The 14,230-nt window shown below is 59.7% G+C and overlaps 1 protein-coding gene across 4 annotated transcripts in view; it reads right to left on the bottom strand.

Moving 5' to 3' along the window:
- The window catches only part of RBFOX3 (RNA binding fox-1 homolog 3), a 422,631-nt gene that overhangs the window by 303,990 nt on the left and 104,411 nt on the right, over window positions 1-14,230 (bottom strand). For all 4 annotated transcript variants that reach the window (XM_053892953.1, XM_053892954.1, XM_053892952.1 and 1 more), the window contains exon 2: window positions 13,974-14,137. The gene's annotated coding sequence lies outside the window, so the exon portion shown is untranslated. The remainder of the gene's footprint in view (window positions 1-13,973; window positions 14,138-14,230) is intronic.

The following is a 14,230-nucleotide window of genomic DNA, read 5'->3' as shown; positions in this document are numbered from 1 at the left end:
CACCACTATTCCCGCCACCGTCCCACAACCAGTGGCACCATCGGCGACAGGGACACGGTTTCCCAGGGCCACCCTTTAGATACGAACTCCTCCTGGCTTCAACGCTGAGGCCCCGGCAGCCTCCGAATACCGGAGGGAGGTTTGCCGCTGCCCTGCTGGGCCCAGGTGGGGAGGGCTCGTCGCCGGTGACGCACCGCAAGCCCCTCGCTCCCGCTGCGCCACAGGCGGGACGAGTCTCTTTCCTCTCGTCCAGAGCGCTTCCAAAGCAGCAGGCACGGTGCCGGGGAGACGTCAGCGACCGCCTGCAGAAGAAGGGACCGTCCGTGGCGGACGGGCCTCCACGCCCGCCCCGTGCACCCTGCACGGGCCGCAGCTTGGGGAAGACACCCGCCAGGGCCGAGAACGGGTACGACAGCAGGAAAGGAGCGTAGCGGGGCCGCGGACCTCAGCCCACAGAGGAGGCTGCTGGGCCGCCCGGGCCCCCCCATCAAAGCCTGGTACGTGTGTTGGGGCGGCCTGGGGACAGGCAACAGATTCCCCCGCAGACATCTGCCTCAGGAGGAGGGTGCTGGCTGCAGACTGGGGTGGGGGGAGCCCACTGCAAGCTGGTGACTGCCACCCGGGGGGGGGGGGGGGGAGGGAGGGAGGCGGCTCTTTTTATAGCAAACAAACAAACTGTTTTGCTTTAAGAAGCCAAAAAGGAAACAAGAAAAAGAAAGCAAGCGAGCAAGGAAGCAAGAAAGAGAGTACGTTTCTGCCAGCTACCGGGAGAGCACAAGGAGCCATCTGGGTTGGCCGAGGGGAGAAGGCCAGGAGCCAAGCACGCTGAGGCCAGGGCCCCCCTTCCGGGGCCCCTCGGACAGCCGGGCACCAGGTCGCCAGTGCCAGCCGGCCCCAGCGACGCGCCGGGCCCAAGGCCACGCTATGTGGGACTCACCCCGAGTCCTCGCAGGAGCCCAGGGAAGCTTCCCCCGTCTCCCAGGTAGAAGGGCTGGAGCCTCAGCCAGTCGGGGAGGCCGCCGGCCAGCACGCGGGACAGCACGGCGTGGCCCCTCCCTCCACGCTGCCGTCCGGCTGCCGGTCCCGAGCAAGCCCTGAGCGGAGCCCCCCTTCTTCCTCGTCCCCTTCCCCATCACCTCCATCACCTCCATCCTCCCTCTGGTCTTCCGAACCCTGAACCGGTTCACGGCGCTGTGACCCTCCACCGTGGCCTCCGAGGCCGTCCCTCACCGACGCGACGCGGGGCTGACATTATGTGTCCCTTCCCCACTCCCACCGTTCACGCAGTGCGCCGAGCTGCTAACCAGAGAGAGCTCCATCCCGTCACACACGGCATGGACTATTTATAACCCCGGAAACGTCTTTATTATTATTTCTCTCCCCCCGCCTCCCCCCTCCAGAAACAATCTCACACGATCCTGAGTGCACGCCGCCGTGGAGGGCTACGGGGCTGCGGGGCCGCGGGCCGGGCGCTTCCTCCGGCCCTGCCCCGCGAGCAGATGGCAGCGTGGGCGTTAGGTACCAGCCTCCTGGCAATCGGAACATCTGTTCCCGTTAGAAAATGCTAATTGCCATCAATCAGGACAGCACCTACCCACATTTACATGCAAGCACACGCAAAAAAAAAAAAAAAAATACATCTAAATTTCTTCAAGCACAACACTCCCTGCATGATAACTAGGCGGGTCTGTGCCTTCACCACATGAGAAGTAGCCAGGGGGGGCCAGCCCTCATCCAGAAGGATCCAACCTTGACCACCCCCAGCCTCTCCGGGACCTGCCCCTGGACCCACATCGAGGAAAGAGGTTGGGGAATCCCTCGGCCTCTCGTCTGCCCACCCCGGGGGTGGACACGGGGTCGCTGGCTCTGCACCGCGAGGGTCGGGTCACCCGAACAGAACTCCTGCAGGGAGCAGACATTCCTTTGAGCTCTGGGTTTGCAGGGGCTGGCAACCTCTCTCTGAGCCTCGCAGAAACAACCCGGCCAAATCCTTCAGCCCAGGAGTCTGCTCCGTCTGTAAATCTGAGGGGTGGTCCAGAAGTCTCCCTGCCCTAAGTGCTTGTGCGGAGATGCTCTGCAGTTCTGGAATGTTCCAGCCCCAGGTGCCCTTGTGTAGCAGGCCAGGGGTCGGGTGGGACCATGCGCTCGTGGCTGTTCTCCGTCCCCTAGCCCTGGGTCCCTCGGGCCAGCACTGGGTTGAGACACCGTGTACTTCCCCAGACCTCGGTGATCTGGAACGCTCCTGGGAGACGGGGGAGAACTGCGGAGTGGTCTGCAGTGGTTCAAGATGCTGACGACATACCACAGGTGACGCCCTGCCAGCAGCCTGAGGGCCCTCCCCGCTTCCAGAAGGTGGGCTCGGAATATCAGCCTATTCTGTAACAGGGAACGAGGATTTTCCTGAAAGCCCTTCCACACGCCCACACGCACACCCCGAAGAAAGCAAGCGAATTTGCTCATTTTTCTCCTGGACACGGGTGCTGTTGCCAGCCGTGGCTGCTACGAGGCCCAGGGACTGGTTTGAGGGGTCAGCTTGTCCTAACAAAAAGGGGTGTCTCGCGGCCGATGAGTGAGGCCCAGGCTCCCTTTGCCTTGAGGATCGACGTCACCAGGTGGGAAGGAGGGCCTCCGGGGCTCCAAGCTGGCAGGTGGGGTCACAACCCGTGTTGACCACATCCCGACAGTGTAGAAACGGGGTCTGTGAACTGCGCGGTCCAGGCCCACCTTCACGCCGCAGGAGATGTGTATACAAGATGCATGGCGGGTCTGTTGTGGCATGTGGTTAAGAGAGCCGTGGGTCACCCCTCTCCCCGTATTTAGTTCCCCAAAGCAAGGTGTCTTTGTCAGAGGTCTTAGGTGATGAACAGAAAACAAGGAGCTGGGCTCACAGAGGGAAGAGACGGAGAAGGAGAGGCGGGAAAATCTCATGCCGTGTTGCCAATTTATTCTTCTTTTAAGAAGGCCACTGTGCTCAGGGCCTGATACAAACAGGGAGGATGCTGGGGACACAGCTACATGCTGTCCGTGAAGTGTGTCCCAGCTGGACGCCGTGGCCAGCCTGCCTGGAAAAGGAAGGCTTGCAAACCCCACCAGGCACCTCCTGCTCCTGGCTGTTCCCCAGCTGCGAAGGTGGGTGGTGGTACCTGTGCCCCACATCGCACCCCCCCCCCCCAGGCTCCGTGGCGGCCAGTTGTCAGGATCTAGTGGGACTTCATCCAGATCCGGCCCATGCCAGGCTCTGTGTCCTGTGGGCCACTTTAACCAGGCTCATTACTCTTTTTCTCAAAATTCAGTCTTTCTCTCCACTAAGGTCTTGGGAGTACTCCTGGGTGGAGACCTTGAGCGGGGTCTCCAGAGTCTGTCCTCCCCCCCCCCCCCGGCCTCCCCCATCCTGTTCTCTGAGCCTCCGATTTCTCCTGCAGCCCAGGCCCGGCTCTGCCCCGTCCGAAGCCGTCGTGGAGGCATGGAAGTTGCACGTGGCCAGAAGGAGCAGCTGGACAGTCACCAGCTGTGGGAAGGCGGGGGAGGGGGGAACAGGAGCCCACAGAGAGGCAATAATGTGGGTGGGACAGCCAGGACACAGGCAGGGGGCAGGACAGGTTCCGGGGGGCGGGGGCCAGACCGTGGAAGTCAGAGTCAGATGTCACAGGCCCCCCCCAGTCCCGACCGTCACTCCACAAGGTTCCTCTGGCATATTTCCACGTCCCTTCCTGGCTTTCCTCCTTCCTCTTCTCCTTTCCCACATCTTAGCTCTCCCGCCCTCGCGCGTTTGCCGAGTCCTGAGAGCTGCCATAAGCCTCAGCTCAGCAAAGAAACACAACTGTGATCGTCTGCCCTGACCACCCCGATAAGATCAAGAACGGATGAAGTTTTCAAAATCATCTTTGCAATATTAGCAATAACGAGCAATGAAAATAAACAAAGACTTCCAGAGAGAAAGAGGGGATGGGCAGACGGACAGACAGATGAACAGACACCCACACACGTACGTATACGCGTAAGAGACGCACGGAAGAACGGACGGACGGACGGATGGATGGATGCACACGTACTTGGACGGATGAAAGCTACAAGGATGGGCGAGTGGATGCACAGATTGGTGGACACACGGGTAAGTCGTCTGTACACCCTGCCCAGTGGGGAATGGGCAGGGTCTGCCACAGAGGAAAGGTGTGCAGACACAGGTCTGCTGTCACAGCCCCATCTGGTGGTTCCTCCGTCACACCTAGAGGGCCACATGTGACCCATGATTCAACTGTTCCCAGAGTTAGGGGAGAGCATTCCAAGAGGTACAACTAAACCACCGTCCAAACGCTGTATCCGGGACGTTCTATGGAAAGCCTTTCGGGAAACCTACCGCGTGCAGAGCTGGGGAGGGGGGAGGGGAACAAGGCAGCAGCAGAAGCCGGTGCCCTTAAAACCCAAGAGGAAGGGGGACGAGCAGAGGAGGGGAGACAGGGACCCAAGAGAACCTCCATGGGCAGAGAATGAAGGAGGGCAGCCCCAGAGCCCGCTGAGCACGCCTCCCAGGTGCCCTCTGCACGGGGGGAGAGACAGCAGCTGAGGACAGAAAGCAGAGAGGGTGAGGCCGGGGCCATGCCAACCTGGTATCCCTCCCAGGGGGCCGTTCCCCCAAACCGAGGACGACGGGCAGGCCTTCAGGGACCCTGTGGAGACAAACACAGCGGCCGTGCTGTTTTGGGAGAGAGATGCGTACCCTTAAAAAAAATTACTGTTTTCAGATCATTTACGATTCACAAGAAATTCCAAAAACAGTACAGGAAATTCTTACGTACCCTTCTGTTACAGGCTGAACCGCGTATCCTCAAAACTCACATGTTCAGGCCCTAAGCCCCAGCAGCACCTCAGAATGTGACCATATCTGGAGACGGGGCTTTTAGAGGTCATTACATTAACCCACCCGTGGCTGGTGTTCTTTTGGAAGAGGAGATCAGGACACAGACACGCACAGGGGGACGACCCTGTGAGGACACAGGGAGAAGGTGGCCGGCTGTGAGCCCAGAACAGAGACCTCGGGAGAGACCGCCCCGGCCACCACCTGGATCCTGGACATCCAGCCTCCAGAACCGCGAGGCCACCCGGGCTGTGGTCTTTGTTACGGCAGCCTCAGCACAGTAGAGTCCCCCGCACATCCGACGTCACCGAGGCACGTTCTCGAGGCAGGACCCGCTCTGGGCGTGCTGGCCCATGTCACAGCCTATTTGAGATGTGACGGGTACCCTCTCCAGTCAGGCCTGCTCAAAGCACCTGTGGTGAAGGGCTCTGTACGTTAAGGAACGGAGATGCCATACGAAAGGGATTACTGGGAAACACGGAATAAAAAAGACAAGATACAAAGCCCAATTTCTCACGAATGGATCCACGAGCTATGAAGTCACTCTCATAAACGACTCTCCGTGCTTATTCCCAGGCCCTGCCCTCATCTTCCAGGGACCAGGGGCAGTGGCTCAAGGGCAGGCTCTGTCCACAGACCTCACCTTGAGCAGCTCTCTGATTTGTAAATTTTTGTCAACGTTGGTTTTTGAGAGACAGACAGAGACAGAGTGCCAGCAGGGGAGGGGCAGAGAGAAAGAGAGACACAGAATCCCAAGCAGGCTCCAGGCTCCGAGCTGTCAGCACAGAGCCTGACGTGGGGCTCGAACTCACGAACTGTGAGATCATGACCTGAGCCGAAGTCAGACGCTGAATTGACTGAGCCCCCCCAGGCGCCCCGAGTAGCTCTGACTTGGATCATTCGAGACAGGCGTGCTGAGCCAGTGCTGTCCCCAGAGAGCCACGTGGGTTCCAAGCCTGGACGACCCCGGCCGAATCCTTCATCTGTGGCTCAGCTTCCTGGGGGGAACTCGGCTCATCGGGTTGTCACGAGGATTCACACGGGCGACACACGTCAACCTAGCGACGGGAACCTCGGGTGGAGGGTCCGCGTGCACGTGTCACCCCAGGACACCCGCCTGACTGGTCTCCACGCCATCGATACGTCAGACTCTCCAGGCCTCCCTCGTGAAGGGGTCCCAGGACGGCGCTGTTTGATCTTTCTTGAACTTGGGCCTATCTTCTGACGGCTTCCAGGGCCTTCCGTAACGCTGACATCCTGATGAACCCCCACTGGTAGCTGCGGGTGGCCACACCCCACGAGCCTCCTGCACCTCCAGCCGGCGGCGCTCAGCAGTGCCCGGCGACACAAGGTCACTCAAAAACGCCATCTGTCCAATCTCCACCTCCTCTCCCACCCCGCGGAAGCAGAGAGAACTGACTCTGTCCTGCCTGTGTCTTCTCTCCGACACGCGCACACACAACACGAAAGCTGGGCCAGTCCCCACCTCTACCTCTAAAGTAATTCTTCTTCCTGAGACATTTGCTGACCCTCCTTGTCTGCTCTTTGCCCCACAGAACACAGATGTCTTTGAAAGCGCCAGGCCTAGGGATAGTTAATGTATCCTTGCAGACTGGATTAAAAGAAAGAGTTTTCTCCCAAACCATAAAAACCCTTGCTTGTCCGTTTGTCCGTTCACTGCCAGCCTGCGTGTCCATGCAGAGACACAAAGTGAGGGTCCCACGGAACCAGATGGGTGCCCGCCGGGCAGCGGGATCAGCCAAAACAGTGACCCACAAACCCTCATGGCCCCCGGGGTCATAAGCCAGTTTGAACCCAGAATCGGTGACATGGGACCGGCGTGTGGCTCCGCCTGGGACATCTTTAAGTCACACGTTGCACACAGCAACTCTGGGTGACGGGACCCCTCGGGTCCTGCGTGCCCACGGGTGTCGACGAGCATCCTGGGGCATGAAGAGGGTCCCTCCCTCCCCTCCGTGCACCTGTTGACGGCAACAACCGTTTCCCGGCTCAGCCTGGAGACACGGCCCTTATCCGGATGCTCAGCCTCTCGCGGGAAGACGACGAGCCGCCATCAGGAACAAAAGTTTTCCCAGGAGGCCACCTCACTCACGTTTGACTTTTGCATCCGTAAACATCAGGACAGCTTGTCCCCAGGCTCTGTCTTCCGCGTGTGTTCCTCCTTGTCCCCGGTGCCGTTTGGCCCTCTCTCTAGTGTCCTTGTGCCCCCCCCCCCCCGCCCCCGTTCTGGATTCTCACTTCTGCGACTGTCAGCTTGGCTTTATTCCTCCTGGGCCCTGCCGGCCTCCTTGGTCTTCTGAGCCAGCATGTTCCACAACTGTAGCCCGACCGCGTACAGGGTCCCACTGGCTCCCCCGGGTTTTCCCCCCTCACCTTCCCCCTCCCGCCTCCTTCCTGCAGGGAGACCCTCGCCAGCAAAACAAAACCGTGTGACCCAGACTTGGACCAAAAACGGTTCATTTTCAGGCCTAGATTTGGGGGGAGGGGGAGGCTGGCCTTTTAATTCTTGGTTTCTGTTCTCAAGACCGCTGTCAACAGTGGGATGGCGGGAGGTGGGTGGAGAAGAGCAAGTCGGGGACACAAGAAAGGCTCCCAGCCGATGACCACGGGGCGCCGGTGCCTCCTGCTGTCGTTAAGGAGGATCTGTAAGCTTGGGGAAGGGTTGCATTGAGAAGGCTCGTCTTACAGCTCGGGGTCATGCTGGCCTTCACTTCCTGACTGGCCTACAGGCATCATTGTCTTTAAAAGGACAGACGAGAGGGGCGTCTGGGTGGCTCAGTCGGTTGAGCGCCTGACTTCGGCTCTGGTCGTGATCTCGCGGTTCACGAGTTCGAGCCCCGCATCGGGCTCTGTCCCGACCGCTCGGAGCCTGGAGCTGCTTCGGATTCTGTGTCTCCCTCTCTCTCTCTGCCCCTCCCCTGCTCGTGCTCTGTCTGTCTCTCTCTCTCAAAAATAAATAAACGTTAAAATGAATAACAATAAAAGAACTGGTGAGAATCCTAGTGTCTGAGTGGAATCCATGGGGCCAGAGGCAGTGGGGGGACAGCTCAGTGCCTGGGCTCACTTTCCTCCCAGCAGTCTTGGGAGATGCAGTAGGTAGGATTTTGTCCCTCTGACCCCCCGAACCCATGCATGTGATCTCATTTGAAAAGAGGGTCTTTGCAGATGTGGTCAAGGGTGAAGATGAGAGGAGGTCCTACTGGAATGGGGTGGCCCCGACCCAACGGCCGGTGTCCTCACCGGACGAGGGAGATTTACAGCGCACACGCACAGAGGGCATCACCATGCGAAGGCACAGGGCCAGGCAGGCACAGAGCGGAGGAGACGCCACGTGGTGATGGAGGCAGAGGATGACACGACGGGTTTACCGGCCAGGGAGCGCCAAGCACCGCCGGCGGCCACCAGCATCTGGGGGAGGGGGCGCGGCCCCGCTGACACCTTGACTTCAGACACCCAGCCCCCAGCACTGTGACAGGATCTGTTTCTGCTGTTTTAATCCCCACCCCCAGGCTGTGCTCCCGGGTCAGGGCAGCCCCAGGGCCGCCTCAGGGTTCACCCTCCCGAGGCTGCGGGCTCTGGGGCCGCGGGGACCAGGCCCGCTCCCGCGAGAGGGCTGCGGGCTCTCCAGACGACTGCCATCTGGGGAGGAACAGCAGAGCCTGCCTTCCAGCACCAGCACTGAGGCTGCATCTGGAAACTCTTCTCACCTTTAATTGTTTCTAAATTCTCCAACACACTGAGTGACTAATGGGCTCTAATTGGACAGCTCCTGGGGCGGAGGGAGGGCAATGCTCCCACCGGGCGCCTGTCCAGGACCCATCCAGCACCCCCCCCCCCCGCCCAAACCAGGGCAGCTCACTCACAGGGCTCCAAAGCCACCAGGAGAAAACACTGTCCTGCTCTTCTGTTGTCTTACAAATGTCTCACCAGTGCCCACAGTAGTAGGTTTATCCTTCAACCAACACAAATGGGGCAAAGAAAAGGAAAGCGGGGAAGCCAAATGCAGGTGGGATGAGACATCCCCGCTGCCCCCAGGTTTGTGAGATCTGTCTGGGACAGACACAGGGGCTCCCAGAGACAGAGCTGCACGAGTTCATTCCATGGATGCTAAGGACAGCCGGGAAGATTCCAGCCACGGCTAAACCATGGAGGAAGGGGAGGGGAGTAGGGGAGGCAGGAGGGAGGGCTCCAGGTCCCCCTCCTCTCCCTTCCTCAAGGGCACATGCCCGGAACCTGTTCCAGAATCGAGGATTAAAGCTGATCTCGACACCCTTCCCGGATCCTCCTTTCCAAAAACGTTCAGCCATGAAAGAAAGAGGAACCACGGATGTTCCTAGAAGGATCCATGTCTCCACAGATTGGCTCAAGCTACGGTCTTCGAGAGCAACTGCCGGGTACAGGAGGAAGTCAGGTGCCCCTGCGAGAAGGCGGAAACACCACGGCACCGTTCAGGTGGCCTTACCAGCTCCACCAGCAGCACCAGGACCTCCTCATGCGTGGCAGGAATGTATCAACTCCAAGTGTCAGAAAAACATCCCATTAGCTTCTGGCGTAACTAGATAAAGCCACGCTCTCCCTCTCCCCACCACGGGGGAGACATTTGCCTCGATGCTCTAGAAAGCTCCGTGTGCATTAATATTGCTGATGCGGGCAGCCTCTGCTTCTGCTTGGCCCCCCGAGGATGCCATGTGATGGATTCCAGTTTAACAGCTTTTAAAAACAAGCAGACAAGAGACGGGGCGTGATGGATGGCACAGGAAGCGCGCCCATTCGGGGATGATTTATGGGAAGTTGCATGTTGCAGCTCCGGGGTCCGTCCCCAAGCGGGGGGGACGGCCGGGGTAGACAGACGGGTTCTCGTGCTGAAGGGGGGCAACGCCTGACATGCACCAGCTGCACAGTTATGACACGTTCGCCCTCTGCCCCAACACGAGCGCAGCAGCCCCTGCTCTCGGGCACACGCCGCCCCCACGTGTGGCCGTGTTTAAAGGAGTTGAAGCGGTACCTCTGGCCGGGCCAAAGCCTTTCTTCTTGAGCAGGAAGCGTGAGCTCTGGCTGGACCGTCTCCTCCCCTGCAGGTTTCAGGGGCAGCCTCTGAGGGGCCAGAGGTCAGGGCAGAGGGCCTTGTTGTGTCTCAGCTTCCAGAACAAGGGCACCCCCCCTCCCCCCCCTCCCCCCCTCCCCCCCCCCCCCATCCAAAAGCATCTGGAGGAGGAGGAGCCTGACACAGACAGAGGCCGGGTGGTTGTGGTTCCGAAGGATTCAGAGAACGGCAAGGGGGAGGGGAGAGGGCCGGACACAAGAGCCAAGATGCCCACCGTGAGTTTCTCCAGGTCACGGGTAAGCGGGCTCCCCCCCCCCCCCCCGTGACCTGAAGCACCGATCTGCCCCAGGCCTCCACCACTGCACACAAGAAACGAATCTCATTTTGTAGCAGGTTAATTTCCCCCATGTTTTCAATAGGGACTCAGCATTTACTACACAGTAAAACCCAAACTGAATCCACATCGGAAGGATGAGCCTTAAAATGGGATCTAATTCATGGGACGCTTTCCAAGGCAGAAGAGGAGTCCCCTCCCCGCCAGCAAGGACGCCCCTGCAGTGATGGGGAGCTGCGTGCACTACATGGCCCCGCAGCCCCAGGGGATGGACCAGCCCCATGCGCCGCAGCACGAGCTCCTTCGGGTTCAGGCCTGCACTGACCTTGCCCATGACTGACCCCGGCGACCACCGTGGAAGGCGTGCGGGAGCGCCTCACGCCCTCTCCCCCTCACTGGCTTCCCCCAAACCTCCATCCCCCAGCTGGCTCTCCTCCTGCCAGCGGAGGCCAGGGCACGCTCCACCGGGCGTCATGAAATCACGGACAGGGGGGCCTCTGAGAGGGGGAGGGATTGGGATGCCTGCTGCCTCTCCCTATTTTCCTTCCAGACATCAGAGCTCGACGCACTGGGGGCCCGGGGGTGGGCCTGGCTCCCTCCGGAGGGCCTGTCTGGGTCCCCTCGAGAACAGTGGCTGGCACACCAGACCACCGCTCCGTGGGCCTGGCCTCTCCCTTCGGAGACCCACCAGTCGCCTGAAGTGGACTAAAAGGCAGAACACAGCCCAGCTTCCTCTGCAGGCTTCAAACTACTCGGCACAACAGGGACACGCGAGTCTCCCCTGGTGCTTTCTTTCCCCTTGACCCACCCCCCGCCTCCCCCCGGGGAGGAAGGAGACTCCAAAGCACATCGCCCATTCCACGATGTCAGAGTGTGCCTTGGCATCAACGAGGGGAGACGCAGCTCCAGGCCCAAAGGGACTTGCACAGGCCCCACTGAGCCCCGAGTTTCCCAGACCTGCCAGCCGGGACCAGCCAGTCTGGTGCTTTTGGCTGTGACACCCCCAAGAATTTACCTTTTCACACAAAGCTGGGCCCTGCAATCACCTTCAAGGAAATGCATCTTCTCAGGGGTCACCTGCCCACAGGAGGTCTGCACTCTACTGCTCTTTCCCCGGGGCAGTGCCACGGGCACTTGCTTAGACCCAAGATCCTGAGATTTAGGGGGCGGTGCATGACCCCAGGGTGGCTTGGCCCGCACTGAAGTCAGCCCCAAGCTGTGCGTCCACTATGGGTGGTTTTATGGTAGCACTGAGGGGACCCCCGGTCCCGAAGGATTCTGAAGGTCCATGGGATCGAGACTTTTGGAACGGTCGCGTGGCCTGGCTCCCCTGCCCAGCACAGCTGCAGTATATGACTTCCCTTCGCAGGCTTTCTAAGGGGTCCCCGAAGGTCTAGCAGTGATGTGACAGAATCATTTCCGTGTAGAAAGGTGGTCGTTGAAAATTCTCATCTCAAACACATCCCCAGACCCACCCTTCACATCCTGGGTCCGTGGCATAGCCCCCCCCCCCCCCACCTCCCTGGGACAAGCAGGAACCTCCTTATGGTGGCCTTGCTTCTGCCCTGACCTCCTTCCCCAGCCACTCCCCACACAGAAGGCAACGTCATCTGCACACAACTCGAGTCTGCTGATTCAACCCCTTGCTCAGAGGCCTTCCGTGGCTCCTACCGTCTTTTATTTTCAAATTTCTTAATGTTTACTCATTTTTGAAACAGAGAGAGAGAGATACAGACAGAGCATGAGCAGGGGAGGAGCAGAGAGAGAGGGAGACACAGAATCTGAAGCAGGCTCTAGGCCCTGAGCTGTCAGCACAGAGCCCGACGCGGGGCTCCCACTCACGAACTGCGAGATCATGACCTGAGCTGAAGTCGGACAGCGGTTCCTACCATCTTTAAGACAAAACCCCAAGTCCTTACCCCTGGCCTAAAAGCTTCTGCAGGTAGGCCCTACACCATCGGCCCTATCTCCTCCCACCCCGCTCCCCCCTGGACCCTGGCAGACCAACCTTCTTGCTACTTCTCCAACATGCCTCAGGGCCTTTGCACTTGCCAGGCCCTCTGTCTGAACTGCCCTTCCCAGGGCTCGGCTGGTTCCCTGCCTCACCCCCATCAGCCTCCAGGGCCTGCCCGGACTGCCCTGTGGGAACAGCAGCCTCTACCACCCTCGATTGCCTCTGACCACCCTTCTTCACAGCCTTATCGCTACCTGACTGAGATGTGCAACTCGTCCCCAGCAGAGGATACACGGCAAGGACTTGGCTTTGTCGCCACCAAGCTGCAGCCTCCACAACAGAGTCAGCGAGTATGGGTCAATGACAGCACATGGACCAGTCGGGACACGATCAACCCTAGGCAAAAAGAGGGCCCCCAGACACCCCGAGGCAGAGGGGGAGCCCATTTGGATCGTGGGAAGAAAGGCAGCAGTGCGGACCTGGCAAGGCTCCCGTACCTTATGCAGAAGCTGACGGCGTGCACGCTAAAGGGGTGCTGGAGACACCCGCCTGTGTCCTCGGCTCTCTGCCCAGAATTCCTATGGGCATCGTTTGCTCCGCCCAGAAAAGGGTCAGCACAGAGGCGGACTGCCACGCGGGGCCCAAGTCCCTCCTGCCCGGCCTTGGATGAGCCCCACCCTCCAGTTCTGTGCAGTTTCTTAGTGGGGACCGGGCTGCATTGACCTTCGTGGTGATGTAATAACCCTGGTTATTGCCCCTGGTTCCTGGGAGGTAACTTCTAAAACCTTTGGAACTCCCGAGGGATGGGAACGTCCTCTGTTATGCCCACACCCGACTTCACGCTGACTGGGTGACTCTTGAGTCCTTAGGCAGAGGGACCCTGACTGGAGAGCTGGAGCTTTCACTGCCCCGCTCAGGGGAGAGAGGGACAGGGGACAGAGTCCAGTCTTGGGGCCAATGACATAATAGGACTCCGGTAAAACTCTGGACACTCCCAGCTCAGGCAGCTTTGTGAGGGGAGAGCACGTGGATGTGCCGGGAGGGTGAGCTGTCCTGACCCTGCAGGGTGAGGGCAGACTTGGTCCCATCTACGTGTGTCCCTTACTACGGAACCGCAGCCGTGGGTGTGGCTCTTAAGTTCTGAGAGTCAGTCTAGCAGATTATCAACACGGAGGGTCACGGGAATTTGTAGCCGGTCCACCAGAAGTGCCAAGTGGCCCCCAAGACTTGTGGCCGGCGTCTGAGGTGGGACAGGCCCTGAGCCTGCGGGGCGGTCTTTCGCTAACCCGCTAACCCTGGGGTCGTGGGGTGAGCTCCTGGTACAGCTCAAGTGTCACGGAGCAATCGTCCGGTCCCCTCTGGAGCCAGGTGGGGACACCAGAGCCGCTGGCCGGGCTGCAGGGAAATCTGGGCAGGGGAAGGGCAGACCCGACCTCGGCCTCCACGGCAGTCTGCGCTGAGCCCAGGCGGTGGATGCTGCGCCCCGCCCACCTTCCTTCCTGGGAGGATGACCCTGCCGCCAGGCTGACGCCTTTCAGGTCACAGACAGCAGGCACTCCTTACCAAGTCAAGCCAGCACATTCCTGGGCATCTGCCCCAACGCTCCCCATGCCGACCCCGAGGCCACCCCGACCCTGAGGCCACGAAAGACGGAGGAAGCAGAAAAGTCCCCAGCCTGCAATCCCCTTGGGTCAATAAGATGTTTCTCAATCACAAACGCAACCTCCTCCCTGAAGGATCCGTGTGGTGGCCGGCGGCGCCTTACCTGGTAGTGGTGGGTGAGGTCTGTTTGGCTGCGGCAGGGAGGTGACCCCCTCCCTGTGGGATTCTTTCTGGAACGTTCTGGGGTGGAAGGCTGCTGGGAAATACGGGCGGGCGGGCGGCGTCTCGGCAGGAAAAGTTTCAGGTTCTCAGAGACAGATTCTCAACCTGAAGGAAAAGAAAAGGAAAAGACTTAAATGCCTTTGAAGCAAACATCTTCTTTTTGACATCAAAGGAGCACGGGTGTTAGCAAACAAGAGA

Source organism: Panthera pardus, unplaced genomic scaffold, assembly GCF_024362965.1.
Source record: "Panthera pardus isolate Hobbes unplaced genomic scaffold, ASM2436296v1 HiC_scaffold_3, whole genome shotgun sequence".
NCBI lineage: Eukaryota > Metazoa > Chordata > Mammalia > Carnivora > Felidae > Panthera > Panthera pardus.
The sequence above is the reverse complement of the archived record's forward strand: the minus strand, read 5'-3'. Positions and strand labels throughout refer to the sequence as shown.